Source organism: Dama dama, chromosome X, assembly GCF_033118175.1.
Source record: "Dama dama isolate Ldn47 chromosome X, ASM3311817v1, whole genome shotgun sequence".
In the NCBI taxonomy this organism is placed as follows: Eukaryota; Metazoa; Chordata; class Mammalia; order Artiodactyla; family Cervidae; genus Dama; species Dama dama.
In genome coordinates, this window is record NC_083714.1 from 42,202,039 (window position 1) to 42,228,670 (window position 26,632).

The window sequence follows — 26,632 nt, forward strand, 5'->3', positions numbered from 1 at the left end:
AATGAAAGAAATTAGAATGGCTCAGGAAATCTGTTATGAGTTTGAACATTAAAAAGGAACATAGGTCCAGATGGTGTTGGGTGGCCCAGATTTTCCATAAACCCTGGGATTCTTGGGATGGGGTGGTGACTGAACACAGAATCCACAAAGTCAGTGGTGCTAAAGCTTGTCTTGGAAACAAGAAGGGATCCCTTGAATCTTCCATAGAAACACAGAGTCTCTCACTCACTCATATGGAGGCCTCCTCAAAGAGGAATTAATAGGACTCTTTAATTGGCTGATTATAATAAAAATATGATAGAGACCTGAGTTTTCATAGACACAAGATAATGATGTGACAATAGAATACACCAGGTGCTATGATGTGGATAAGTCATGCTCAGGAGGAAAATGACACTCTAGGCACACCCTGAGTCAGTGCCTTGATGGTACCTGGAAGCCCCCAGAAGGAAATGAGCCTCTGTAGGGGCCTTGAGGACTGTGGGGTACACAAAGACAAATACCCTAGCCTTGGGGAGCCCAGTAGGCTGTTGGTCCTTGATGTGGTGTTTTGGTCTGACATTTTTGTTGCATTTTCTTTTGGGAGGGAGGGTACAAGAAAATTGCAATTTCACTTTAAAAAGCTGATGAAAAAAGTAACTAAGAGGCCCTAACACGTTCTGGCTTTGTAAAATACTTTGTCAATAAACAGTGTTTTCCTAGCCACATGTCTTCAGCAAGTGAAACTCAACAAATGGGACATGTCAGAATGGCAGTTCATCTTTACTTCCAAATTGTCAAGAAAAGGAACTCCAACTACCTGTATGGTATGGCTTCACTACTGAGCCATCACTGTGACAAAGAATGCTCTGCTACTTTGGGTTTATGATGACAAATTCAAGGATCTCATAGGTTTAGTACATGCAAATAACACATCCACCTCATGCAGTCATTTTCATGAAGCAACTGCTTGATCGAGCTGGGTAAGAATCATGGAAAGAAGCTCCAACTAACTCAATTCAAAAGATTATCAAGTAAATGCTCAGTCTGGTATGTCTGAAAAGACGGCCCCCAGGCTGGAGATCAAATCCCGGTTCTGCCATTTATTAGCATGGTGACCTCAGGGTCACAGAAGCAAGTCACCTGTTAACCCCTAAAGTCTAGTTTTCCTTACTGCAAAATGGCGCTAAGGACAGCATGGAGAATGCAGAACTGTTGAGAACATTCAGGGAGTTCATCACAGCCTTCAAGACATGAACTGCTGTTGTTGTTGTCCTTGTGGGAATTGGTCTGCTCCTTGCCTGGTTCATACTAGGTTCATACATTCCCGCAATACACTGGTTTATTTCATATCTATTTCCCGGTGTTCTGCCATTGGTCTGGCCCTGTTTGAGGCCCTGGGGACACAGCAGTGAAAAAACCCAACTCCAAGTTCTCTTGGACCTTACGTTCTATCGGATAAGACAGATGACGGCAAAAGGAATAAACAGAGCATAATAAAGGAATTAACAGAGGAATAAACAGGGCATAATGTCAGGTAGTGATGTGTGCAGGGAAGAACAATAACACAGGCTAAAAGGGAGCGTCAGTGTCAGGGCCTGCTTGAGATAAGAGTTCCATGGAGACCTCAGCGAGGGTGACACCAGAGCAGAGACCCGAGGTTTCAATCTTCCCGGTGACTGGGGCACCTTATTTGTCTGTCAGTTTTATCACCCAGGTACTCGGTGGAGCAGACTCCCTCGGCCCCCTGTCCCCGTCTCCTGTTGGAAGCATTCATGTGTGGCCTGCCCAGGGACATGCGATGACACTCACGGCATTGCAAGGAGGCAGGGAAGAAAGGCTCGTTTGCAGCCCAGCTACAAAAACTCGAATGTTCAGGTTTGCCAGACTGTTATTCCGGTCCATCCCTAAAGGGTAAGCTGCTACCTTCCCCCCCCCCCCTTCTTCTAAAAATAGCTGGCTACTTCAGTAAGGCGCTGTGTAACAAAGACGCTGCCTGGCTCCGATCCACATCTTCCTGTTATTCAAGTCTGCCAGGACAGGAGTGAGCGCCTGCCTCCCCAAGGAATCGTGGGCAGACGGCCAAGTGCACAGGATTTGGATGCTGCTGTTAGGAAAAGCCTTGGGGGAGCTTCTCAGCTGAACTCACGGGGCACGAGAGGAGTGTGGGGGGGTGGATTCTCCTACACTCTCTCAGGGCACAGAATGGCTCCGCGTCACTTTCATGAAAGCAGATCGACTGGAAGGGCATTCTGACCTGTCTCAGGCCCCCTGAGTCACATCTCCCCCAGCTCCTCCTCCCCCTCCTCTGACAGCCTGGATAACAAGATTGTGGGTTGGTAAGAGAACAGAGCTTTAAGTGCAGGCTGCAGCTGGAGTTCTAGTCATTCAGCCTTGGCACAGTGCGCAGAAGCTGAGTCAAAATGCCCCATGGCTCAGGCACTGCATTCCTGAAGGGAACAGGACTGTGGGAAGCATCTCGTGTGACCTCTTCATTTTCAGCTCTGATTCCAGCTGGGGTGAACACAGGCTGAGTGGGCCTGGTTCTGACAAGGGCCACGCCAGGGAGGGCACTCTGGGTAGGGTGGGGGTGGTAGTGAGGGGCTCTGGGGGGTCCCCTGAAAGTCTAGCACCAAGGTGGCTTCCTGGGAACGTCCCTGGTGGTCCAGTGGTCAAAGCTCTATGCTCCCAACCCAGGGGGCCTGAGTTTGATCCTTGGTCAGGGAACTAGATCCTGCACATGGCAACAAGGATCCCAGTACAGTCAAATAAATGAAAAAACAAAACAAATCTTGGCTTCCTATTGTGGGCCATCCTGATGATCTGATGTCATTATTACACCTGTTTTCTAAATGAGCCACATACATCTGGGGGGGGGGGGCGGCATGGGCAGCTTTCCTTAGCTTTGAGAAATAAAAATGTAACTTTTACTGATCATATATTAAATAACGATAGTGATTAGAAAGTGGCCTGCTATGCCAGCGACAGCATTGAGTTTGAGCTTAGAAGCCCTGGGTTTTACCGTGTCTCTAGGTAAATGGAAGAAAATGAGCTGAGAGAGGACAGAAAGGAAGGAAATACACCAAAATGGTCAGAGTGGAGTTGTCTGCACAGGCGGTCTCTTCCTTCTTTATCATTTTCCCTACTTTTCAAATTTTATCTAATAAGCATGACAAATCAGAACACCGACGTCATAGAAGATAAAAGATCATTCTTATGATTTGTGTCACTTTGGAGCCAGGTACAGTCTCTTCTTTAGGTCCTTTGCTTTCCCATTTGTGAAGAGAGGCAGGGGCAGGAGGAGGAGACGGTAGTTCTAACATTCAGTGCTGCAAACACATTTATTTTTTAATACTAGTACATCTAGGCACTTTGAAGAGCTGGGACATGATCACTATTTCAAGTCACCCTGACCAAAGTTGTCTTGTGCTGTGGAGCGAAGCCTCTCTGCAGGGTAATGACACTCAGCCCGAGAGCGAGCAGGTGTGAGTATTTTTCTGCATTTGCTTGAGTCACAGTCATCCTGATCTTGATCTTGAAGTGTGGGATTAATAACAAACTATTCATAACGTCTGTCTTCGGCTGAAGCCATTTCTTTATTTCAGATCCTGCTTTTGAGTGGTCCTCAGAAACATAGATAACAAAGCACATCAATTATCTCATTTAATCCTGAAAACCACCCTGGTAAACAGGAACAGTATTATTATTAATTATGCCCTGCTTATGGATAATGGAAGCAGGCTCCGAGAAACACATAGAGAGGACCAACACCTGAACCCCTGTCTGCTCAGCCATGTTAAATACCATTCTAGGAATTTTATCCCCCCAAAAAAGTGGTCAAGGGTTTGCTGGGGATTGGGCTTCATCACTGAGCTTCTAGTTGTCTCTATCTGGTTTTCCTTGTGACTCAGGATGATCGCATCCTCTAGCAAGAAGGATTCTGCTGTTGTTGTGGTTGTGCTGTTTCCCTGGTCCCCCGGCCATGGAGAGAACAAGTGGCACTGCAAAAGCCTCTACCATCCCTCCCACCAGGAACTCGAGGCTCAGGAGTGGGTGTGGAAGATGCCGGCAATGTCCTCAAGTAGAGCAGGTGGTAATTATGCCGTGATCAGTGCTCCTCCCATTTCAGAATTCCTCCAAGCCTGGGGAGAGGTGAAGATGACAGTAGGCCCCACGGAAAGCCCCTGGGGGTAACACTGAGCGACACGCTTCCCCAGCCTTGTTTTATGATTCCCGTTCAACTCAGTCTCCAAGTAGAGCCGATCCAATGTCTACAATGCAGGGCGTGAACATGGGCTTGTGATGGACACGGGCAACCTCCGCAAGGGGGTGGTTTCTCAGTGTTGTGCTAACATGATGTTTCTATCCCAAGAGCCAACAAACAGCAGGGCATGTGTGCAATGGGAGCAATGGGTGTGAGCAGCTCTACAACTGGCTCACTAGGTGACACTGGACAAGTCTTTGGATCTCTTGTACTCCATTTTCTGCATCAATAAAATGAACATAATAAATCGATCTTATAGTATGTTTATGAAGATTAAAGTAGGACATTTTCCCGAAGTGTAGAGAAACTATCAATATTTTCTAGGTATGTTCATAGGTGTTTGGTGGGTGTGTACGTGACTCAGGGTGTACCTGAGCACAGTGTACCATGATCTCACAATTTGGGTAAACATTAGGTTAAATAAAGCTAAGGCATTATATTTATATCTCTTACACCACCAACTTCCCAACTTATCATGGAGTCTAGAAGCTGCTCAGAAGCCCCATGGACAGTTCAGGGCAGGCCAACAGTGTCAGGCTGGCCCAAGGGAGCCACTCTGGACCACCAGCTTTTCCAGAGGATGTAGCACCAAGATTGAGCTATGACTCCCAGGTCCTCTGTCCGTTGCCTAAGGGGTATCATCTGTTAGGGAAGGCCAGGGTTGAGGAGGCCAGTTCAAGCACTAAGGCTGGTCACAAGCTTGTGCCCAAGGCTACCAATCATGAAAAGGTCGGTAACCTTTGACCACCCACAGAAATCCATAAGACTGGCTGGCAATACACGCCCCAGACAAAGACTGGAGTCCATGTGAGAAGACATTAAGGAAGCGAAGTCTAGCGGTGACATTGCTACCTCAGTGGGATTGTGGTCACGGTCCAAGGCAGATAGGACAAAGTCAGGAAGATTAAAAAGTTCAAGTAGAGGCAAAGTATCAGAGCAAAGAAAGATGGGAGAATTAGCTGAAAGAATCCTCAAATGAGGAAGCCACTGCCAATTCTATAGGAATGGTCTTTCTTTCTGCCAAATGGCGAACATGTCACAGAGCAAACCTAACCACATAAAGCCAAGTGAATAGCTAAGATGTGAAGGAGACATAATAAGTTATAAAACAGAAGCAGGGACCCTACGGAAATGCAGATGAGCATCTACCATCCTTCTTTAAAACTTGGCCTCTGCACGCGGGACTCAGGCAGTTTATTTACCGACCATTTACAATGTACCAGCTGCAACAGGGACACTGTGCCAGTTACATTTATTGATTGCCTAGGATAACGCTGGCAAGGAAGTAGCAGGGCGGGGATTGAAATTTGGATCAATTTGATTCCAAAACCCAGGTTTCTTCATTGACCCACAAGAGAGGCAGGTTGCTTGTCTTTCCTAAGTGTCTTGGCCTCTTTCAGTAACATGTTCCAGTGCTGGATCCTAAGCAGGATCCCACGGTTGGCCTCCAGGCCTAAAGGGACGCAGCTATTTGGTCCTGTGTTCCCATAGCTAACAAGTCTTGGCATCCTAGGCCTGTTATATATAAAAGGAGGGTTGCAATGTCTGGGTGTCTATAAAATCCCTGACAGATTAAATAGTAAAAAGAACCACCAGGAACTTCCATGGGGGTCCACTGGTTAAGAATCTGCCTTCCACCACAGGGGATGCAGGTTTGATCCCTGGTCATGGGACTAAGATCCCACATGCTGCAGGGAAACTAATCTCACGCCACAACTAGAGAGAAGCTCAGGCACCGCAATGAAGAGCCCATGTGCCACAATTAAAACCCGAGGCAGCCAAAAATAAATGAATTGATTTTTAAAAAAAGAACCCCAGCTTTTGCCAAGAAAGGGTAAATTACTCTCTTTCCAAGACAATCTGAAAAATCTTTCAGTGAGTTTTCCACAACAATTTCAAACATATCTTGCCTGTGCTACCATCAGGTCATTGTTTTATCTCTTTCCTTTAGTGGCAATGTCTTTCTCTGGTTGAATCCTGCATGTTTTTCAAAGGCCATCTAAAATCATAATTCCCCCTATGAAGTATTTGCTCATTTTTCTAACACTCTGGGACCTCACATTACTCTGAATCTCCATGGTAAATATTTTATCTGGTATCACAGTTAATAATTTACCTCTATTCCTAAACTTCCCAAACATTACCATGAACTGATTAAAGCAGGAGATCCATATTCCTCACATCTGCAGGCCTTAGAACAGTCTAAATAAGAAACAGCCAGAAAAAGACTTCTGTCCCTGCAAGGTACCCAGGAGCCATTTCACAACTAGAATGGATACATATGTGCCCAACACAGATCCTCACAGCTCCTCCCCTTCCTGGAAAAAGGAAGAAAAAAAAATGAACCTCCCAGGTACCTGAGCAAACAGCTCCTTCCTCTCCTAGAGACTGATCTTCATGTATATCCCCGAAGTGACAGGACAACATTTTAAAACAATGTTTGGAGCCCACGTAAAAAAAAAATAGTAACCCAGGCAGGAGGCAGGAGGCAGGAGGCAGTGATCAAGTGATCAAGGCAGTGATTGAGACCATCCCCAAGAAAAAGAAAAGCAAAAAGGCAAAATGGTTGTCTGAGGAGGCCTTACAAATAGCTGAGAAAAGAGACGCAAAAGGCAAAGGAGAAAAGGAAAGATATACCCATTCGAATGCACAGTTCCAAAGAACAGCAAGGAGAGATAAGAAAGCCTTCCTCAGTGATCAGTGCAAAGAAATAGAGGAAAACAATAGAATGGGAAACACTAGAGATCTCTTCAAGAAAATTAGAGATACCAACGGAACATTTCATGCAAAGATGGGCACAATAAAGGGCAGAAATGGTATGGACCTAACAGAAGCAGAAGATATTAAGAAGAGGTGGCAAGAATACACAGAAGAACTATACAAATAAGACCTTCATGACCTGGATAACCACGATGGTGTGATCACTGACTTAGAGCCATACATCCTGGAATGCGACGTCAAGTGGGCTTCATTCAGGAAGCATCAGTACAAACAAAGCTAGTGGAGGTGATGGAATTCCAGATGAGCTATATCAAATCCTAAAAGATGATTCTGTTAAAGTGCTGCACTCAATAGGCCAACAAATCTGGAAAACTCAGCAGTGACCACAGGACTGGAAAAGGTCAGTTTTCATTTCAATCCCAAAAAAGGGCAATGCCAAAGAATGCTCAAACTACCGCACAATTGCTCTCATCTCACACTTCAGCAAATTAATGCTCAAAATTCTCCAAGTCAGGCTTCAAAAGTACTTGAACTGTGAATTTCCAGATGTTCAAGATGGATTTAGAAAAGACATAGGAACCAGAGATCAAATCGCCAACATCCGTTGGATCACAGAAAAAGCAAGAGAATTCCAGAAAAACATCTACTTCTGCTTTAATGATTACACCAAAGCCTTTGACTGTGTGGATCACAACAAACTGTGGAAAATTCTGAAAGAGATGGGAATACCAGACCACCTGACCTGCCTCTTGAGAAATCTGTATGCAGGTCAAGAAGCAACAGTTAGAACTGGACATGGAACAACAGACTGGTTCCAAATAGGGAAAGGAGTACATCAACGCTGTATGTTGTCACCCCGCTTATTTAACTTATATGCAGAGTACATTATGCAAAATGCCGGGCTCGAAGAAGCACAAGCTGGAATCAAGACTGCAGGCAGAAATATCAATAACCTCAGATACGCAGATGACACAACCCTTATAGCAGAAAGCAAAGAAGAACTAAAGAACCTCTTGATGAAAGTGAAAGAGGAGAGTGAAAAAGTTGGCTTAAAGCTCAGCATTCAGAAAACTAAGATCATGGCATCAGGTCCCATCACTTCATGGCAAATAGATGGAGAAACAGTGGAAACAGTGACAGACTTAATTTTTTGGGGCTCCAAAATCACTGCAGATTGTGATTGCAGCCATGAAATTAAAAGATGCTTGCTCCTTGGAAGAAAAGCTATGGCCATCCTAGACAGCATATTAAAAAGCAGAGACATTATTTTGCTGACAAAAGTCGGTCTAGTCAAAGCTATGGTTTTTCCAGTAGTCATGTATGGATGTGAGAGATGGACTATAAAGAAAGCTGAGGGCTGAAGAATTGATGCTTTTGAACTGTGGTGTTGGAGAAGACTCTTGAGAGTTCCTTGGACTACAAGGACTACAAGGAGATCAAACTGGTCAGTCCTAAAGGAAATCAGTCCTGAACATTCATTGGAAGGACTGATGATAAAGCTGTAACTCCAATACTTTGGTCCGCTGATTCATTTGAAAAGACCCTGATGCTGGGAATGATTGAAGGCAGGAGGAGAAGGGGACGACAGAGGATGAAATGGTTGGATGGCATGACCGACTCGATAGACATGAATTTGAGCAAGCTCCAGGAGTTGGTGATGGACAGGGAAGCCTGGTGTGCTGCAGTCCATGGGGTCGCAAAGAGTCAGACACGACTAAGCGACTGAACTGAACTGAACTGAAGCCAGGCAATTCAGTCCTGAAATCTGTAACTCCTTTGAAATCACTCTATTTAAAATGATACCAGAGATTGATTAATGCAAGGCTGACAAACAGATAGTTTCATCCCAGATCTGTCTTTCCCTTCCTCTGCTGAGTATATGTGCTTTATTGACACTATCATGTTTCCATGGCAGTTTACATTTTGAAATTTTCACGGTCCTTTTCCTTTTGCATCCAGCATGCTAAACAGGAGTGGTTAGGTCCACATAGAAGACAGGGAGAGACTCAAGCACCATGATGTTAAAGGTCATCCTTCAAATCAGAGGCAGATTTGAGAACAGAACACTGACTTCGGAGACTTGGACTCTGTAAGCATATTAATCAACAAGCCCGCTGTCCATACAAAGAAAGGAAGAAAAATGTCACTGAATTAGAGTTAGAAGATTCTTCTATCAACATACTATTATTTAATCAATTTAGAGTAAGGGATTGACACAAACTGACCAAAAGGAACAGATTAAAGATCACAGACACCCAGACCCCACCCAACATGCACTGTCTCAAAATCTTGGCAATACTGCCCAGGAATCTGCCTTAACAGGATTCCAGGTGATGCTGTTATGCAGCTATGGTTACATCTCATGGGTTTATGCCACTAGAAAGGTGTCAGATTTGAAGTCTCACACCCAAACTCTGTCCGGCCTTCCATTGAAGTCCCTATTTAAAATGGCAGTGGGGGGTTGGGGGAGTGTGGGGCTAGTTATCACACTGCATCCAGGGAAGATGAACTCTTCACATAGACCTGTACAAGTCCCTGGAAGAGACAGTCCAGACTGTTTGGGTGAGCCCTACATTTGGCCTTGACATTCCCTCAGAATGTGCTTTTCACTCCTCTATTATTCTGGTATGAAGAGAAAGGAAACCCCTAGCAAAGACAACTCATTCCAACCCAGGTTATGATTCTAAAGCAATAAAGAGCAAACACTGTTAAAGTAACCAAAAAACATCATTCCCTTTTAGGGACAGGTCCTTGTTCTGATTTCCTTCTTATGTACCTGGGCAGGAAAAACCTCTACCATTTATAAACCCCCAAAATAGTTGGGGTACTGTTAGACCTGTGGAAATATGATGAATTGAATTATTCCAAATTACAGCCATAAACAGGGCAGGAAAGAAAAAGAAAACAAACAATGAGAAAACAACCATCACATTGTGCAACTAGCATTTTAAATCATCCTTAAAAAAAATAATCTGACTTGACCAGTTTTGTCTATCTTTAATGATTGGAATAAATCAACAGCTTGTTTGGCGGTTTTGGTGGAAAGATAAAACAGGAATAAAGCACTTAATGGAAACAACATGCCTCCACCCCAGGATTCAATCCACACCAACCCCTGTGGGAAGGCTCTCCCTGCCCTCCTGTTAGCATGATTTGTACTGTGCTTGAACCAGGTGAGCTAATGCCTCATTAATGAGTGCAAGGCGCCCGCTGAGATAATTCCTCCTGTTCCGGGCCTTAAAAATAAAGAAAATACAAAAAGCCTTGGAAAATTTACATATGCCTTTGACAAACTTCATTCACTGATTACAAGTCAATCATTAGTTCTCTCTGTGACCCTAATCTTAGGGTTCCTCAAGAGAGACCTGCCCACTGGCACCTCCGATGGCTTCCCCTAGGCAGCAAGCAGCTGATGACCAAGAAACTACTCAGACCCAGGCAAAGGGGCCTTGAACCCAAGGGTTCGCCCCATTTCTGCCCTCTGAGCAGCCACTGTCTTTCACACAAAAACCTTTCCAGTCCTTTAAGCCCCACCTCATTTCCTTGAATCCTCCTTCTACCATGATTTTGCAGCTAGACCACACTGCAATATAGGCTGATTTCCTGGCCTCTGCCTCTTCCTTTTCCCATTCCCAGAGAATACAGCCTCATCCCTCAACCTGCCTTCCTTCTCGGTTCCCTAGAAGCAGGGCTGGAGAGCATCCATGGCTCAGAATACAATTTCTAATTTATCTCTGCCCTTTTTCTTGAAAACCTATCTGCCTGACAGCACGCTGACAGCTTCGAAACTCACTAATGGTTTCCAAAGCTTTTGTCAAGTCAAGACCTTGCTACTGTTTCTGTTCTTCTCTTGGACCTTTCTTGCCTTACAAACAGAAAAATAAAAGAAAGAAGGAAAACATTATTTTTCTTATTTGGACCAAAAAAAAAAAAAATAACCCAACACAACTCATGCTCAGCTGGAGAGAGTGTGGGGGCAAACTCCTTGGGGAAGAAAGGGCAAATTACTCCAAGTAAGGGCTTAGTTCATCTTCTTAAAAAAATGCTTTCAGGCGTCATAGCAGATGCCACTCTCTCTGCACCCCACCCATGTTCCCTTGGCACTTCCAGTTCCTAGACACATGGAGGGCTTTCTACTGGGAGAATCTGCAATTCTGCCTGCCAGAGGCCAGAGGAACTTGCTCATCCTGGGCATGAGGGAGGCTAGGGAGTTAGGAAGTTCCAGGAAGCTGACTCTATGGACATGAGTTTGAGCAAACTCTGGGAAACAGTGAAGGACAGGGAAGTCTGGTGTGCTGCAGTCCATGGGGGTCACAAAGAGTCAGACACAACTTAGTGACTGAGCAACAATAAGTGAGCTGACGTTTCCAGGAGTGGTCCCTTAACTGACATGGGTCCATGAATAAATGCTCCACTTTCTTCAAGTCTAAGAAATGTTCTGCCCAACTCTGTGACTTCACCCCAGTTGCCCATATTGGAAACTTACTAAATCATGTACTGTGTATATACAAGCCTACAGTGCTTGCTTCCCCCTTCCATCTATCAAGGTGCTTCCTGGAAGCACCTCGGAAATAAATCACCAGTTAAGACCTCTATCATTCTCATCCCCAGTCCCACGACCACCTCTCCCCAAGCCCTGCTGCCACAGCTACACGGCAGTCTCTGAGGGAATGCCAACAGGTCTGGGCACAGCAGCCTTCCTGCCCTGAAGTGAAAGGTAGCACTCTTTCCAAGGACTGTTTGGATGTGCAGTTTACATCCACAAGAGCAGGAGTTGGGATGCTTGCTGGCCCTGGCTCAGCCCTGGAGGAGGGCCTAGGACATTTCTAAGGCATCTCGAGGATGTTGCTATCTATGATGAGGAGGGATGCTTGGGGAGCTGGCCAAGATGCTCACTGAAAGGTGTCATCTTCAGCTACTACTCAGAATCATGAATTAGGAGTTATAGGTAAGACTTCTTGCTTCATCCACCTGAAGGGCCACTCTAGAAGATTCCCAAACCAGGGACTATAATTCTTGGCTCTGGTCTGGAGAACTAGGCTTCCCTGGGACTTATCCCAGTCATTCAACAGTGCACTCCTGTGTCTCTCAGGACAAATTTCTTTGGGCGCGTTCATGATTCCACGAGGAGAGGCTGCCTGTACTATAATGCAGTTATAACATGCCCTCTTGCCGCCAGCTCACTCACTCATCCCTGTGAAGCTGTGACCAGTCTATTTAACGAGTTTGGAGGAAGGAAGAACTGGGCATATTTAGCTCAGTTCCCTCTTTGCCTTTGCAATCTGCTGGCTTAAAGAAACAGATGTTCTGGTCTGCTTGGCCATGGACCTACGTTGAGATCTCCAAACAGCTTTATCACAAATCAAGGTGAATCATCTAACTTTCCATCTACCTCACTACTGTGCCTCATCTTTATTGATTATCTTCTACTGTTGGAAGGAATCTACAGATGAGGACTTCCAGATCTTCAAGGGTTTAAATTGATGAGTTCATGGCCATCTCTTCATCACTCTCGTCAGTTTCCACCCAGGCTTCAGGGAGGTACAGATATTCATTACTTCCCATGTGAATTTTGGAAAACTACTTAAACCTTCAATACCTCCATCATAAGATGGCACTAAGGATTAGATAGGAAGTGAAGTGCCTTTAAAAACACTTGGCATGTAGTATGCATAGAACAAATGAGAGATAAGGTAATATGCTGGCTGTCCTGGTTTCTCCAATTTCTTTCTGGTTCGAACACCATCACTAATCATACTTCGCCATTTCATAGCAAGTACTGCTATAGTAACATTTTTGTCCTGGATCATAAGAAGCTGCAAAGTGAACAGCAAGTGGCTCTGTGATGTTTGGGTCATGTTTCCTCAATTGGTCCTGCTGGTGTTGCACAAAGGGTGCCTCCAGGGCTTTGAGAGGCCTAATGATCACAGAGCAACATCTGCTCTATAATCCCCAGTGAGTCAATTGGAAGACAGCAGGAGATGACTTAAAAATCTCATGCCAGGACTGGGATGGCCAATTCCTAACAGATTGGCCAAACTGACAATTCTAAGTCTGCAGTGGCCAAACCGTTCACACAACACGCTGAACAGACTCCTGACATCTCTCACCAAATGACTGAAGTTGGCAAAGGAGATGAACACATTTGAAATCTCTGATCTTGGGAAACTGGATGACAGAGGAAACACCCTTCATAAAGAAGGTGGTGAAATTTGCAGGGGCGTTTTGTTTACGATGCAAAGGAAGGATCTACATTCTGATAGAGCACCATCAGAAGAGGGCAGCAGTAAGTCAGAAAAGGGCTGCATTCAGCTGATCACATTGATTATCAACTCCCACCTCTGATGTGCTCAGAGATATCATGAATAGAAATATTAATATGAGGCAGGCAGAAGACAATCACTCCTATTTGACAAACTGATTGCTTTCAGAAAGTTGCTTCAGCCAGGAGAATGATCACATGACTGCTGGCTGTTGAGGCCTCACATCAATATCCAACCAAGTGGTCGTCATATTTCAATGGGACCAATCTAAGAAAGAAACAGGAGAAACTTGACAGCAAGTCTCTAAAGTCTCTCTTTGTGTAGATGGACTCGCTGAACACTTCAAAGGAGAAGAAATGTGCTTAAGTTCAATACCAGAGTCACGACCACAGCCAACATGACCTGGCTGATGGACCAAAGCTCTTTTTACAAACCAGACTGTCCCTTTATTACCAAAAAAATAAGGTGGGAGCAAGAGTGAAAGAGGGGAGGAGGGGAAATGGAAACATAAAAGATTCTTTTTGAAGCTGATCCTAAGTATGATGTTGTAGTGGCCACAAAGATCACTATGAATTAGGTAAGATTAAAGAGAAAATTTAAAAGGAGCAGCATTATCCTGAATAACGAAGCGGCTGAGGACTGAGGTAAACGCCTGTTGACCTGTGTGCCTCTCCTACCCTTCATTTAACCTGGTGAGCAGCAAGTCTAACCTAAGGGAATGTCCTTTCCTCTAATCTACCACACATTCGAAATGATAGTTCGCTTTTGGACAACTGCTTACAGTTCAGTATAGATATGAAACTGTTCACCCTGTTTAATGCTTTCCCCAAGTTTGCTCTTTATTTTCCCTTTTCCTCTTCAGTTGCCTGGCCGTGGCAGATTTTGTTCCAGGCAGCACCTGGGAGTGTCTATTTTGGCTGCAACAGGTTACCCTGACAGAAGATTAGGCTTTCAGCTCTAATTGAAAAGAGCCTTCTCGCTTCCTGAAGGCAGTTGGAGTCTGGGAGCAGCAGGGGCTGCCGGAAAAGAGGCCCTATTTTCTCCTCAGTTGCCCGTGGAACAATTTTTAGGAGCTACACTGAGTCCAAAAGGAAAGTACATGATGATTTTCTCTGAAAAAAAGGAACAGCCAGGAATTGTTTCAGAGCTGGCTAGCCCATCTCCCTTGGAATGAACACATATCTGTGTTTCCATATCTGATGGTGGAGAGGAGTGAGACCACCAGAGAGTTTAATCATCTTGGAGCAAAAAGCTTTCCTGAACAGTTGACACACTTCTCTGCTTCCTTAAATAGAGGAGGAAAAACAATGTAAGACTCTCTGCCTACTGTGCTCTCATGTAACTTCCTTGTAGCTCTTGGTTCTTGACTTTGAGGCTTGGTCACACCTGCTCTTCAGGGAATTGGCCCTTGACTTTCCTTCACTCTGTTTGACCGAACCTATCCCTTCCACTACCAAGCCCCTCCTCCCATGCCTTGAGTATGAAACCCCACATTGTAGCCTGTGACCCCTAGACCGTATTCTCTACTCAAAGTGTCAGCCCACAGAGCCCTGGGCAATCAGCGATCCCCATGAGGAAGGGAGCTCTGGATAATGAGAGAATTTCCTCTGCACCACGCACACTGGGTCACTGTGATTTAGGAGGTCTGATGTCGGCTTATTCTCCACGGATCTCCCACATTCCATCAAGGTCCGTTAGGTAAGATTAAAGAGAAAATTTAAAAGGATAAATTTTAAAAAATTTATCAAGGTCACTAGTCACTCACCACAGGTTCAAACCCTGCAAGGAGAGATACAACCATTAAACAGACTGGTAACCCTCTCTTATCTCATGGAGCCAAAGCCATGTGGGGGACCTGGGGTGTAAACATGCAGGTACACTGCAATGTGAAAAGTGCTACAACGAGGGGAGAACAGGCTAATGTGAGATTTGGGAAAACAGACTTGTAAATCGTCAATGAAATCCTCCCGGAGGCATAGATGTGAAGTTGGGTCCTGAAGGATGAATAGGAGTGAATGAGTCATGGGCAGAAAGTACAATGAACTGAGATGACCAGAAAATCACCATTATTTGCTGCTATGAGACTAACAACTGTCTCTAGAATTTCCCTGGCTCAATCCAACATACTGGTGTGCAAAGTATTTCAAAATCAGATCAGCAGGAATGGTAGTACTGGGTATAAATTAAGAGCAAAGAGACTGTTTGAGTCTCTATGAAGTCTTAACTACGAATAAACTGTAAACCGATTTCTTATTCAAGACCACAAAACCCACAAACCATAAAGGGAAAGAATGATGAATGTGACTACATGCAAAATTTAAGTGTAGCATAAAAAAAGACATCATAAACAAATTAACCCAATAGATCACAAGCTGGAAAACATGTGCAATATATTTCACCAACAAAAGGATTAAAATCAACAATAAATGAAGAACTGCAACAAATCAGTAAGGGCCAAAAAGATCATTAGAAAAAAATAAGCAAATGATAGGAATTTCAAGGAAAAGATCTAATGGTCAAGGAACATATAAAAAGATGTTCTACATCAATATCATCTTGAAAATGTAAATTAACGAAAAGGAAAAGGGACAGCTTCTCAGAAAATACTTTGGCAGTTGGCAGTGTCTTCCCAAACTAAAAATGTACTACACCATGAGGGCCAGCAATGGCACCCTCAGGCATTTATCCCAAAGAAAAGAAGACGTATTTTCAAAAACTATAAATTATACAAATGTTCTTCGATGGGTAACTGGTTAAACAATGGTCCACCCATACCATACAGCATGCTACATGCAACAATTTACAATAATTAGGATAATGGAAAACAGGTAGTAGCCAGAGATTAGGAAGGGTGAGAGGAGATGGGTCTGGATAATCAGGGATATCTTGTGTACAGTGGGGTATGTTAACTGTGGTGGTGGTTACACATGCTCTATACATGATGAAACTCCATAGAAAAACACACACGAGTGTACATACAACAGGAGAAATCTGAATAAACTCTAAGAACTGTCAGTGGTTTTGACACTGCACTATAGTTGGGTACTATGCTCACACTGGAAGAAGCTGGGGCAGGGTGCTCTGGTGAATCTACCATTATTTCAAATTAAATTTTTTTTAAAAATTAAAAGTCTTGGTAGACCTGAGGCAAAATATTAACTTTTGTTTGATCTTTTTGGCAGGCATTGAAGAGGAGGTAATATTATTTTCTATTTCAATAGTCTATGTTGGAATTCTTTTGTGATCATAATAATAAAGAATAACAATAACAGAAAAAACACAGGTTAAAGAGCAAACAGGTTAGTTACCAGAGATTCAGGAGAGGGGATGGATGTGGCCATAGAGTGACACTGGGAGGTCTTGTGGAAAGTGACAAAAGCATTTTTGTTGTTGCGTGCATGCTCAGTCTTCTCTGACTCTTTGTGACCCCATGGACTGTAGCCCGCCAGGCTCCTCTGTCCACGGAATTTCTCAGGCAAGCAAACTGGAATGGGTAGCCATTCCCGTCTCCAGGGGATCTTCCTGACCTAGAGGATCGGACCTTGGTCTCCTGTGTTGGCAGGCAGATTCTTTATCACTTGAATCACCTGGGGGGCCCGGCTAAAGCATAACTCATTTCAAATCACATATCTATTGCATACTAGCTGTGCAATCATGAGAAAATTGCTTAGCTCTCAGAATATCAGTTTCCTCTTTTATAAAGTCAGCACAATAATCCCTGCCTTATACAGACTTCTTTTTGTAAAATTAATTAAAATAATGGCTACAACGTGCCTGGCTTAGTACGAATGTGATTAATGGCTGGTATGAAATGATCATAATGATGATGATAAGGGTGTTCCTTTTTTCTAGAGCCTCAGCTGAAATTAATTGGACAAGTCACCACAAAGTAAGCCAAAGATGATTCGATTTAACCTAGGGGGGCTTTCTTACATGGATAAGTTTACCGTTCAAGGTCTTCTTGACTTGAGTAACATCAAATCATAGTGTCCTTTAGACAATTCCATAAAATGTTATAACAGAAAAGGTAAACGAGGATACCCGATGTGCTACCAAGTCTGCCCAAGTTTTAGGACTATTGGTCAATATTTTAACCACAGAGAAAGGTAGAACTTGAGGAGGTGGTGAGAAGAGCTGCTGCAAAAATGCTCAAGCTCTTTTTGGTCTTCTCTCGTCTCTATTTCGTAGCCATCAACAAAGGTTTCAACAGTCCTTGGCAAGGTTCCATGAACTCAGTGCAACTCTACCCAACTATGTGTAAAAGAACTGGCACTGATTTTAATGATAAAAAAATAAAACCCTACTTCATAGGGTTATTTTAAGGATTCAATGAAATAATCTCAGTTAAAACAATTAGTATGGTGCCAGATCTATATTCAATGCCACTCAACCCCGTTAAGTATTACTTCTATCAGAAAGAAACTACTGATGCAATTAAGAGGTCATAAAAAAGTGAAATGGGTTAGAACATGCATCCACAGATCATTCCTACCAGGCACAACCTGTGCACTGTGAACTCCTAAAGTCCTTGTTTTTACTGTGAACCCAAGTGATGATGCTATGGACATTTATCAAGTTCTTTGCAAACTTATTACTTCATGTGGTAATAATTCTAACTCCAAAGGGGCCCTGCTTGTGAGTAACAATGTTGATGGGATATGTATTCATAAGAAATGCTATTACCAAGTTCCTTAGGATGAGTCTTAACAGTGCTTCTTTTGGTCTCTATTACTACTAGTTCCCTTGGTATTTCTGACTTCCAGCCATAAAGACCCCTTGAAGCAATGGTTTCTCCATACGACTTTATGCCTAAGCCTAAGAAAGATAGCTTGTGATTTATAAGAAGAAAGTCAATATTTATGGGACAACTTGATTGCAGCAGTGCACACAGGCATGTAAACAGACTTGACCGAGTTTCAGGGCTTTTTCTATCTAGTCTGATAATTCTACTTGTTGTCATGTAATTTTTCCACAAAAAGTATTTGAATGCATGTTACACTAGGCCTACACTATTTTAGGAACTGTAGGGAGATCCAAAAATTATGAGGCTGAATCCATGCTTCAAAGGAACTAAAAATTGGGGAGATAAAATTTACATACATGAAACAGTCAGTGAAATCAGCCACCTAGGTTCTCCTCATGGAATTAAAAAAAAAAGATACAAAACTTCTACATGACTATGCTTCATCTTGGTCTACAGGTCAGGGTGTCAATAGCTGATACTGCTGCTGGCTATGCACCCACATAAACCTCAAGAAGAAATCACTTCTCATTTCTGAAAATGTTTGTATGTTAAATTAGGGATTTGTAACTGAATCCTCAGTGGATGTAATGTTTATTCTCAATGTTTGAGGTCCACCATCCAACCATCAAACCATCAAACAGGATCCCAGTGGTAGAAATTGAATGTTCCCATAAATCCCTCTTTTCTACAGTATAAGGCTTGAATCCCAAATCAAGACGGACCCAATGGTTCTAATTACTGAATGGGGCAAGGCATTATGGGTGACTGCAGGGTGGTCTACATGGGACTCTGCAGGTCTCCATCTGTGGTAATTCTCTTCTCATGCTACACTTCCTTACTAGAGACGGTCATCAGTTTCCAAGGCTTTCACAATCATCCTCAGGGGGCGGGGGATAATCTCCAAAACTATAAATCTTCAGGACTTAACTTGACGTGCAGCTCTAGACCTGCCTTCCAGATGTCTACTGGGCAGCATCACTCCAAACTAGATTTCCTCAAGAATTCCCAATTCTATCTGAAGCACCAACATTGTTCCAGTCAGTTAATTCCTGTCTGTTGATTCCACAGACATAACATTTGATTTGCATATCACCCTATTTCCCCACATTTAATCTGTCCCCAAGTCCTGACAGTGTAGCCCCCAGATGTCTGTATCTGCCCACGTACGATCGCCTCTGTCACTTTCATAGCTCATTCTTATATCTTCTCTTCCCTAGAGAGCACCAGTAATGGCCTTAAAAGGAACCCCTGCTTCATCTCTTCCCTTTCATCCAGTCACTGTCCACAATGGGAGCAGAATCTTCTTTCTAGACTGTAAATCCATACAAGCATGGCATCTATGTATGTTGAACTGAGATGAATTCAAGTGCATTATCCAATCTTCTAAAATGGCAGTTTCCTTATTCAAAACATGTGCACATTAATGACTTAAGGATGCTTTCAGAGCCAGAGAACAAACAGAATTTCATTGTATTTGACAAGTATACTGTCCCAAGATTTAGAAAGAAGGATATACTTCTATAATATTCACATACTATTACATCACCAGCATGTTGGAATCATGATGAGCTTCATAATATCCAATTTATTAATGTTATATGAGTTCATATTTTATGGGGCTCCCCTGTGGAAACCAAGCAAAATTCTCAGAGTAAGGTGCTCACCCCCAGATAGGGTGTACTGCTGGGCCATCTAGAGCAACAAGGAAGCAATCGCTAAATTAAGCCCTGGTGAATGTGAGAGGGTAACTTATGTCTCAAACCTGAGCCATTTATTCCCAGTTCTGCAAACTTCCTATCAAATAGAATATATTTAACTATATGATCAAAACAGAAGGCTGATTCACTGGCTTTTCTAGGTTGAATTTCCTCCTACAGCCTTGAAGGTACCATCTTGTATAGCCACACTGAACGACACAGTGCCAGCCAGGCAAGCCACCCTGAGAGGTGACTGAATGACTGCAAGACTGCACTGTCTTTGCTGTTGCCCATTTTTTTCCTCTGACCTCGTGTCAGACAGAGGGAGATTCCAAGACTACTCCTTTTGCTTACATGATGCCTGCTCCTAAAAGATACCAGTGACGCTTGGCTACCTTTCACCTCCCATCTGTCTCCTGTGTCACAAAGCTCTAGTCACGTGGACCTTCTGGAGAGTTCTAAAACCAACAGTGAGCCCTTTCCTGTCTCTGGGACTATGCATTGGGTTGGCCAAAAAGTTTGTTCAGGTTTTTCCATACAATCCAATAAACTTTTTGGCCAACCCAACACTTGCTCTCTCCTCTACCTGGAATGTTCTTCCTCTAGATAAGCACATATCTGGCTATTTCTCATTCAGATGTCAATGTAAGTGTCACTTCCTTTATGGAGAGCACCCACCCTCAACACCACTTTAGGTGCTCCTTAGGCAATTACAGAGACCTTCTGTCTTTAGTGGCATCATCATTTCTGCACTGCTGAACTGATCAAGGCAGAAAAAGAAATTTTTAATACCAGAATTTATGACCTTTTGCTGATGAAAAGTTCCTTTTGATTTTCCTGAAGCTGTAGGAGGTACAGGAGAGAAAGGGTATTAGTCAGTCCTCTTTTGATAGCAAATGGCAGATGCCTCAGTCAAATGAGCTTTAGTAACAATAGGGATTTATTGGCTCACAAATGGGAGGTCAAAGGTTATGTGTTGGCTGTAGGTGTGACAAGATCTGAGGGTTTGGACAATGGGAGCAGTGCTTGGCCTCTCTTCTTCATCTCTTAGCTTTGCTTTTCTGTGTGTTGCCTTCATTTTCAGGCATGATTTGCTCACATTTGGAAATGATGATCACAGAATACTAGGCTCTGGGCTTGGGACACAATTGTGAATAGTAAGAAAGGCAAGGATCTTGCTGTCTGGAAGGCATGACTTGGTGAATGATGAACTGTCTGGGCATCAAGCCTTTCCCAACATTTCACAGCAGTAACAAGGGCAACTGTGAAGAAGCAAGGACATATAGGTGTGCAAATAAATAAATAAACAGAGTCATTTCAGATAGTGACAATGGGACCTCTCTGGTGGTCCAGGGTTAAGGCGCTATACTCCTAATGCAAAGCGCATGGGTTCCATCCCTGGTCAGGGAGCTAAATCTCTCCCTGGTTACAAAAACCAAGAGTCTGCATGGCGCAGCAAAAATAGACAATCTCGAGTGCCACAACTAGTAAATCTAGTGCCAAACAACTAGTGCCAAACAAATAAATCAATAATTTTTTTAAAAAAGATAATGAAAATGTCATCTAATCCACCTTCAGGACACCTTGTCACAGATTCCCAGAGATTTTAATTCTAGCCAGTCTTTACTGAGCACCTATTCTGTGACAGCTTGTGCCAACAAGCTGGGAGCAGACCAAGGGCTGTTCCATCCTACTAGGTGAACTCCCAGGTGGTTGAGGTGGATGGGGGAAATCAAGAGAGAGTACGGGTAAAACAGTTCCTATATGAAGTGATGAGGGGCAGAGACAGAGTATCAGAAGTGATGGACAGGAAGAGATTACTCATCAAAGAATTGGGACAAATGCTGCTCCCGAGAGCTACAGGGATATGGAGGAGAAGCAGTTCTCAATAAGAACAGTAGGGGAGGGAGTGATGAGCTTGATATGGGACATATTTATTTGAAGGATATATGGAAAGCAGTTACCAGTATCATTTCTGCTCCTTTTTGTTCAGGGCCTATATACACCAAAAAGTATACTTCACATACATTATTCCACTTAATTACATATCTAGTGACTCTTGGCAAAGGACATGTTGTTACTCCCATCTTTTACATGTGGCACATAGGAACATCAGAGAGGTTATGGAACTCAAGCAAGGTCACACAACAAGTTCGTGACACAGCGGGCCTTTGACTTTCTACCCCTATCTGACCCATTCTATCTTATGCCCCTGCCTTATTACAACCTATATTTTTTAAAATAGCAGCCACAAAGATCTTACGGACTCATCTTCCCTTTAAAATAATTTCCAGTTGAAGAAAGGAGCAAGGGGAATGACTAAACCCCATGTTGATTTATTTTGGAAGACTTTTCACAAGACTCTTTAAGGAGCTCTCTGACACTGCTAATTTTAACCAAGTCATTGTAGAGCAACCTTGGATTTCTCCATGGAAGGCAAAGTACAAATACAAGTGGATGACTCAGCACAAAACAGCTGTGGTTCTCCAAGCAGCCCATTACTGGCACCATAAAATGGATGAGTAACAGCCCTGAGATTCAATCAAGATTCTGAACTTGCTCAGAAATGCCCTCACATTTCCCAGGCCCACACCTGCACATACTGAGGCAGTGGCACTACTTCCCAAAGAGTTTACCCCCAGTGAATCTTCTTCCTATAATCCTCCTTGTTCGTGCATTGAAGGCAGGCCTGAGTTGGGCCATGGGACATGTCCTGCAAATGATAAGTGGCAGTAAGCATCTGTTTGCTGAGAACACAGATCACAGTGGTAGGCAGTCAAGGAGGGGCAGAAACTGCAATAACAGTAGGAGCAGCAGCCATGGAAATCTGGTTTCAACATCTGGATGAGGTCCTTGACTTAAAGAGCTCTGAGATGCTGGCCAGCGTTACTGTTACCATGACAGAGCCGCTTAAGGCACTCTAAACCCAAATATCCCCCATGATATTTTGTCCTGTCTCTCCTGCTGATCTCACTACCCGCCACCCAAGGAATAGGGTAGGGTGTTTCTTCAGACTTCCATCTGGAGTCCAGAGCCCAGGCGATGCGGAATGTTCTCCCCTGCTTTTGTGAACATCCACTTCAATGTCATGCTGCCAATCACATAATCAGGTTTTCATTCCAGAAATATATAATGATCTCCTACTGAGGGCAAGATACCATTTAGGCTCCAGCGATATAGCAGGACCAAAACAGGAAAAGATTCTTGCTTTTGCAAAAGTGAGGGGGTGGGGCAGACAACAAACAATCAGAATAACAAATTAAGTTACTGTTACTGTTAGTTGCTAAACTGAATCTGATGCTTTTACAGTATAATAAAAAATACAGTGAAATTTGATGAAAATGGGGGAATGTGGGCAGACTAAGGGGAAGTAGGAGTGCCAGAGTTGGGGTTTAAAATAAATAATAAATGTCATAAATTAAATAGGGTGGTCAGTGTAGGCCTCATTGATGATGTAAGAGATGAGCAAAGACTTAAACAAGATGAAGGATTTGGTCCAGTGGGTATCTGAGAAAGACTCATGCCACACTAAAGGAACAGCCAGTGCAAAGGCGCTGAGGTGGGAGCATGACTCGTGTATTTGAAGAGCAGCAAGGAGGCCAGAGAAGAGTGAGCCTTGCTCAGTCAGCCTCTTAGAAAGCCAACGTGATTGCTTTAGGCCCAGAGTGAAAACCTTTTACCAGCTTCTTCCCCCCAAAACATTTGAAGGAACTACCAGAATGGAAGATTCAATGCTATGTTCATAGGTACATCCCCACTGAGAAAATATTGCCAATTCAAAAACTATTTGCTAATGGATGACTGGAAAAAATGAATACAAAAATCTGACTTTTATGATTACAACCAAATCACCCTGTCACCTCTTGAGTTCTTACTTCATCTTAGGCCTGGGGATCCTCAGACCTATTCCACAGGGTCCAGGGTTTAACCTATTCATGCTTCCACCGAAATAACAGGCAATCTCCTTTGCAGTCACCTGTGCTTTGCTGAATGGAGTAGACCATACTGTATTTTTAACAACTTGCTCTCCCTAACATGATATGCTTAAGTTCCAAAGCATTTAACAGCATCCTTGCTCACTAGCCCTTCATTCTCAATCCTACCTCTCCACCACTTTCTCCTACAGAGGCTTAAATTAATTTCCTTTTGACGTCCCCACAGACCTGGAGCAAATTACATATCATCCTAATGGATCTTACCACCTTCCCTGTTGGTGGCAGCTTATTCAACAAACATGCGTGTTGTGCCTGATACGTATTGAGAACCATTAAAGAAGTTAATGTCAAGGGTGAGGCCCTGGATGAGCTTTCCAGCTCTCCAATATGGAATACAAGCCATACGATTGCTTAGTGCCAGAGAGGATAGGCTTGTCAACATCTCTTATGTAACTGCCCATGCAAGTATATGTATCAGTACACTCTTTCTAACAAACCCTTTGGAACTCTGTAACAAGACCCTTCACATCCTTTCCCCTAGTAATCTCAATTTTGGAAAGTTGGAGTAAGAGAGATAGTAAAGTGCTTGCACACAAAGATATTTATTTGCATTGTTATTTGGGAAGGTGAGAGGCTGACAATTAAATTTGCCCAAATAAGTGGATATTTAAGTGTGTATCTATACAACTATCGGAGAAGGCAATGGCACCCCACTCCAGTACACTTGCCTGGAAAATCCCATGGACAGAGGAGCCTGGTAGGCTGCAGTCCATGGGGTCGCTAAGAGTCGGACACAACTGAGCAACTTCACTTTCACTTTTCACTTTCATGCACTGGAGAAGGAAATGGCAACCCACTCCAGTGTTCTTGCCTGGAGAATCCCAGGGACGGGGGAGCCTGGTGGGCTGCCGTCTATGGGGTCACACAGAGTCGAACACGACTGAAGCGACTTGGCAGCAGCAGCAGCAGCAGCAGCAGCATACAACTATATAACTGCTAGGAATATTTAGTGATATGAGGAAATGTTCATTATATAATGCTAAGGGGAAAAAGCGGACACAAAACTCTATGTACCAATGTTGCTGCTGATGCTAAGTCGCTTCAGTCGTGGCTGACTCTGTGCGACCCCATAAAGGCAGCCCACCAGGCTCCCCCGTCCCTGGGATTCTCCAGGCAAGAACACTGGAGTGGGTTGTACCAATGTTACTGAGTCATAAAAAGAATGAAATAATGCCATTTGCAATGACATGGATGGACCTACAGATTGTATACTGAGTGAAGTAAGTCAGACAGAGAACCACAAATATATGATATCACTTATATGTGGAATCTGAACAAATGGTACAAATGAACCCATCTGCAAAACAGGAGTTGAGTTATAGATGTAGAAAACAAACTTGTGGTTACCAGGGGGAAGAGGGATGCGTATAAATTGGGAGACTGTGATAGACACAGATAAACTACTATATATAAAATGTGTGCTATGCTTAGTCGCTCAGTCATTTCCAACTCTCAACAACCCCATGGACTGTAGCCCGCCAGGCTCCTCTGTCCACGGGGATTCTCCAGGCAAGAATACTGGAGTGGGTTGCCATGCCCTCCTCTAGGGGATCTTCCCGGTTAGGGATGCTCTCCCACTTTGCAGGCGGATTCTTTACCATCTGAGCCACCAGGAAGCCCATTTATATCTATATATAAAATAGATAACTAATAAGAACCTGCTCTATAGCACAGGGAACTCTATTCAATACTCTAATGACCGATGTGGGAATAGAGTCTAAAAAAAAAGAGTGTATGTAGGCTGAATCCCTTCGCTATTCACCTGAAACTATCACACCACTTTTTGTTAGTCGGCAATTGTTGCTGTTATTCAGTTGCGCAGTTGTTTCTGACTCTTTGCAACCCCATGGACTGCAGCATGCCAGGCTTCCCTATCCCTCACTGTCTCCCGGAGCTTGCTCAAACTCACGTCCATCGAGTTGGTGATGCCATCCAACCATCTTGTCCTCTGTCATCCCCTTCTCCTCCTGTCTTCAATCCTTCCCAGCATCAGGGTCTTTTCAAACGAGTCGAATCTTCGCATCAGGTGGCCAAAGTACTGAAGCTTCAGCTTCAGCATCAGTCCTTCCAATGAATATTCAGGGTTGAATTCCTTTGGGATTGACTGGTTTGATCTCCTTGCTGTCCAAGGGACTCTCAAGAGTTTTCTCTAGTACCACAGAAGTTTTTGTTTTTTTTTTAAGAGTCTATGTGTATGTATAACTGACTCACTTTGCTGTATAGCAGAAATAAACACAACATTGTAAATCAACTCTACTCCAATAAAAACATTAAGGAAAAAAAAAAGAAATGCATGATAGCTGAGCTTACAAAATTCCTTACTTACAATCCCTTTGGGGTGAAGTGAAATAAAATTTTGATCAACTTTATTCTTCAAAGAGAAAAAAAAATAACCTCTAGGTACCACATTTTTCTAATTTTATTTTAAATAATACACAACATGTACAAAATACTGGAAAGAATGCAACAAAATGCCAACTTGATCTTCTTCGGGTGATTGGTGTGACAGTTTGTGTACTTTCCTGAAATCTCCCAGAAGATGCAAAGACTCTAATTTCTATATTAAATTTTAATAAATGGTTATTTTAGAACTGATTAAAAGTAAATAAATAATTCAAATATTTAAAGTTGGGTAATAGGTATTATTAAAAAAATGGACCCTATCTAGGTGGGGTGGTGGGATCCTCCAAGAAAAGGGACATGTGTATTACACATGTATATTGCATTCATCTAAGGTGAAGGTAGAGGAGATTTTTGAATCTCTCCCATTTCTGCCTTTGAGGGACACAGTCTTCTTTTGGGAAGGTGTTTAACACTGGACCCTCAGGAAGTCAGGCCAGACTCAAGGGTGCCCTCACCTACCAGGATTCTCCTGACCCCCAGAGGGCAGTTCATTCCCTGGGAGAGAGAGAAATCACCAAAGCTCCTCTCACAGAGGAATCTGAAGCAGCTTCAAAATAAAAAACCCA

General features: G+C 43.4%; 1 protein-coding gene across 4 annotated transcripts in view; it reads right to left on the reverse strand.

The window, feature by feature from the left end:
• Positions 1 to 26,632, reverse strand: part of FGF13 (fibroblast growth factor 13) — a 514,548-nt gene that overhangs the window by 253,266 nt on the left and 234,650 nt on the right. The window lies entirely within an intron of this gene.